The sequence below is a fragment of the Limulus polyphemus genome, unplaced genomic scaffold (genome assembly GCF_000517525.1).
Source record: "Limulus polyphemus unplaced genomic scaffold, Limulus_polyphemus-2.1.2 Scaffold76975, whole genome shotgun sequence".
In the NCBI taxonomy this organism is placed as follows: domain Eukaryota; kingdom Metazoa; phylum Arthropoda; class Merostomata; order Xiphosura; family Limulidae; genus Limulus; species Limulus polyphemus.
In genome coordinates this window covers 1-5,005 of record NW_013742571.1, presented here as the reverse complement: position 1 = coordinate 5,005, position 5,005 = coordinate 1, and the positions used below count along the sequence as shown (strand labels likewise).

At 30.8% G+C, this 5,005-nt stretch overlaps 1 long non-coding RNA gene across 1 annotated transcript; it reads left to right on the top strand.

Annotated features, from left to right (window-relative positions):
- Window positions 1-2,428: 2,428 nt before the first annotated feature.
- LOC111084466 lies at window positions 2,429-4,123 on the top strand. The gene is made up of 3 exons (XR_002609572.1): window positions 2,429-2,494; window positions 3,534-3,703; window positions 4,051-4,123. It is a non-coding gene; the product is annotated as an uncharacterized LOC111084466 (long non-coding RNA).
- The last annotated feature ends 882 nt before the right edge of the window (window positions 4,124-5,005 follow it).

The following is a 5,005-nucleotide window of genomic DNA, read 5'->3' as shown; positions in this document are numbered from 1 at the left end:
AACCGATGTATTTCACCGTGCCCAAGGTCTCATAGGTTAATTCTAATCCTGCTCAAAAGAATTTAAACTTCAGCTGGTAGAGATCCTGATGTGTAATAAAATCGAATCGGGTATAGGCGTGTCTGAAGCTTGATATAGCTATAAAAAAAATAATGACTCGTAAATTGATTTACTTTAATCCTGTCTAAAAGAATTTCAAGTGCCGCGGCTATTGAAAATTCTCTTTAGTTGTAATTAAACATTTATTAATTTCAGTTGAAAACTATTAGGTATCATCAACTATGGATTGGGTGGCAGTGGCCCATTGATACTGTTTTTATAAAGAAACGTTCATTTTAAATCACAAACATTCATTATTCTGTTTAGACATATTTTTGGATAAAATCATTTTTACATATTCTTCAGTCAACATTACAAACATTACTAACATCCTTGTTTCAGTTTAGTTTAATTGATTCACCAGTAAAGTGCCATGTAGTCTAAAGACTTTACAAGTTTCTGCTTTACATAATGAGAAGAAAATGCACAGTAAATATCTCAAAAAAGTTTAATATTTCAAAGACCGTCCATGTGTTTACTACAACTGGGAGTCTAATAACAGAAGGAAATATTCAGATGGTAGGATAGTGTCATTCAAAGAATTTTAAACATCATATCACTTCAAAATATTCCTAGAAATAAAAACAGAAATGCACAATTTGGTTGGAGTTCCTATCAGCAATAGCAATGCTTTAATGTGGTTGTTAGAAAATGGTCTACATGAAAAATCTAATATCTTTTGTTTAAACATGGCCAATTGTTTAAAACATGAAAGAGAAATCATCAGGCAGTTAATTCAAAAGATAATGTTTTTGCTATTGCGTTAATTTCTCTCTTTTGGAAAGAGTAATAGTCCTTTCTGACACAAAATAAGTATTCACTCAGATCATAAAGGTATGTTCAAACCAGGGATTTAGAATTTCCAAGATGGAATATTCTTTGTATATATAATGGCACTGGAAAATATAGAAATATGGATCAACTTGGGGTACTAAGACCATCAAGAAAGAGACCTGCAACAAGTAATACCTCAGCTGTAGTGAGTGAAGTGTAGGGTCTTATAACAGGAAAGAACCCACAAACACAAAAGTTAGTGGAAAAAGCCATTGTTGTGTCCCAGGCAAAAACATGCTATGCAACATAGTCAAGAAGGATTTCCATCTAAGAATGAGGCCAACTGGGTATGGGTTCACCAAGATAAGGCTTCCATCTATATCTCTTGTTCAACCATAGTATACCTCCAGCAGCTGGAGTATAAAATGAATATACTTGCTATTCTCTATGATGACCCATCAGTCAATTTGCTGGATACAGAACCTGTGGATTATTGTGTGATTGGACTTTTGAAATGGTCACTGGCAAGCTATTGTCCATGTTCACTAGATGGATTGTGGAAAGCATTAGTCACATATCAGTAATGGTATTGTGGGACCCTTATAATGCTCTATAAACACTTCATACCAACTATAATGCTCTATAAACACTTTATAACATCTATGATGCACTATAGTCACTTTATAACACACCTATAATGTGCTATAAACACTTTATACCAACTATAATGTTCTATAAAAATTTTATAACACACCTATAATGCTCTATAAACACTTTATACCAACTATAATGCTCTATGTTCACATTATAATGCATCTGTAATACTTTAGTCATTTTATAACACATTTATAATGTTTTATGGTCACTTTATAAAACAACTATAATGTTCTTTGGTCACTCTATACCACATCTATAATGTTATATGGTCACTTTATAACACATCTATGATGTTCTATAGTCACTTTATAACACATCTATAATGTTATATGGTCACTTTATAACACATCTATGATGTTCTATAGTCCCTTTATAACACATCTATAATGTTATATGGTCACTTTATAACATATCTATAATGTTATATGGTCACTTTATAACATACATATAATGTACTATAGTCACTTTATAACACAATTTATAGATCATTATAGGTGTGTTATAAAGTGTTTATAGATCATTATAGGTGTGTTATAAAGTTTTTATAGAGCATTATAGGTGTTATAAAGTGTTTATAGAGCATTATAGTTATGTTATGTACATGAGCAATATCATGGTACTTGCTATTAGTATAAATAAACTCTTGTTATGTCCATGAGTAATATCTTGGTACTTGCTATTAGTATAAATAAACTCTTGTTATGTACATGAGTAATATCTTGGTACTTGCTATTAGTATAAATAAACTCTTGTTATGTACATGAGTAATATCTTGGTACTTGCTATTAGTATGTGACTCATGATTTTTATTTTGCTTTGGCATTAAAGATGTCTGAAATCTGTTTTCAAAATTTTTAAGACCTTTTGACGAATTCTATTTTTTTCTTTGATTTATTTTAGGTTCATGTCATTAAACCTGTTCTTTATAAACTAGACTGCTTAGTAGGAGCTTCAGTATTTACTGGTAAGTTCTTTTTAACTTGAGTTTTATGTAGCTTATTATTCAGTCTAATTGCATATAATAAAAGTATGCCATAAATAAGAAATATATGCCAACAGCTGATCAACACTTGGAGGATTTATTTATTTTGATTGAGACTATTATGTTTCAAAACTAAGAAACTTACTTAGTATTAAAGGCTTCAGCAAATATATTGAGTGACAGTCAGATGTGTTGTTAAATTTTGCAAGTTCTCTTACTGATGTAATGAAAGTATAAAAGTCAATATCATCACTGTGTATTTTATATTAGCTCTTATCTCTGTGTAAGCAATAATGAAACTAGTTGTAAGAGAGGAATTGTCAGCATTTTTTCTGTTTAGTGATTTTTTACCACACTTTAATGTAGCTGGGTGATTTAATCGATTATTTATAAGAAGTGATTACATTTATAAGTGTCTAATGAAATAATCAATTAATCGAATTAGTGTTTCCAGGTATTACTGTTTTTGATTATTCCAACTAATCAAAATTTTGATGAAATTAATTGCCACGAAAATAATTAAGTAATCAAAATTAGGGATTCTGTTTATTCTAACTATCTAAGTAATCCATATGTTTCCCTTATGTTTGTTGTTTGTTAAGCAAAAAAGCTATATTATGGATGGGGCAGGGGATGCCTTGTAATTTGAGAGTCTCATATTTGATTCCCATTACCACTAAACTACTAAAGCTATCTGCCTCTTCCACTAATTTTGAACTGCTGGCTAGAAGGAAAGCAACAATGTGGCATCACTCGCTATCAATTCTCTAGCTACTTATGTGTTAAATGAAGTTTAAATTTACAATTTTTTTAGATTGTGTTACGTTTCTCACTTATGATGGTATAACTGTATTCTTTAATGTTATATAAACAATCTTGGATCGAAGAGAAGGCTCCAGATCCTCCTGTTAATTTTTCCAGAAAGTAATAACTATATTTTAATTTTGTAAAGTGATATGAATGATATTAGATTTAAATATTTTTTTGGCTCTTTTAATTTATAATTTTTTCTTTCTTCCAGACTCCTTACGAGAACATGGTGCTTTACCTCTACTCCATACATCGTGGGTACTTCTAACACTCAAGAGAATGTTCTTTCATGAAAATAAGTTTGTGGTGAAATGGGCTGTCTACTATATTCTTGACATGAATATTAAAGATTTCCCACTTTTTGAGCAGTACATGGAACCTGTAAGTCAATTTATAAATACTATTTTCAAGAACAGGCAGATGGATTCGACGGTACTGGCTTGTCGAGCCCTGTATTGTTAACAGACCAATTTGTTTTTTATCCATTTACTCTGATTAGCATTTTATTGCAGTAAAGGATTGGTTGAAACAAAATTAAGAATTAAAATGAATGAAAATAACTCTTTTACTCTCATTACTCGTTTAAAATCTATATACATGATATACTTAGCATTGAGTCTGTAATAGAAGAAACTGTTACTTGCACTAGTACTACAAATAATAAGTTTTCATAAGTTGTACTCAATGTTTATTGTGGATAATTGTCCTTATTAATATTTTCTTTACAGGTTGTGTACCAACATCTTCTTTACGTACTGAACGACAACTCTTTGTATGGAAGGTAATAAAATATGTGTTATAGTGACCATAGAACATTATAGATGTGTTATAATGTGAACTTAGAGCATTATAGGTGTGTTATAAAGTGGTTTATTTATACTAATAGCAAGTACCAAGATATTGCTCATGTACATAACAAGAGTTTATTTATACTAATAGCAAGTACCAAGAGACTACTCATGTACATAACAAGAGTTTATTTATACTAATAGCAAGTACCAAGATATTACTCATGTTCATAACAAGAGTTTATTTATACTAATAGCAAGTACCAAGAGACTACTCATGTTCATAACAAGAGTTTACTTATACTAATAGCAAGTACCAAAAGACTACTCATGTTCATAACAAGAGTTTATTTATACTATTAGTAAGTACCAAGATATTACTCATGTACATTACAAGAGTTTACTTACGTACTTATCAATTTTTCAATGACACATCGTACTAAAGCTCTCAGCTATCACATATATGTATGTACTTTTTACATGTATTATTACATGATAAAACCTAACCATGGTGTAGCCTGCCCCCATCAAGTGTCAAAGGTTAACCTTTAGAGGGTGAAAACAATTGTTTGATTGAAGTTTATTTCTGAAGTTCCTGTGTTGATCGACACTGGTGAAAACCAGAAATTAAAGACTGGTTAACAACAGAAAAGACTAGATGACTGAAGGAGAGACAGCTGACACTTGGAAAGACTATAAATGAAGACAGCGGGTTAGTTTCCACCAATGTTCCCTCTAATTTTTCTTTGTATTGGGTGGACTACAAACTCCTCTGAACACTAATTTTCTGTCAATACACAACAGCTGTTTGTAAGTCAATTAATCAATTAATAAGCACAGTTTCTATCTAGTGTCCTAAGTTATACAAGTATACACACACACACACTAGTTTCTA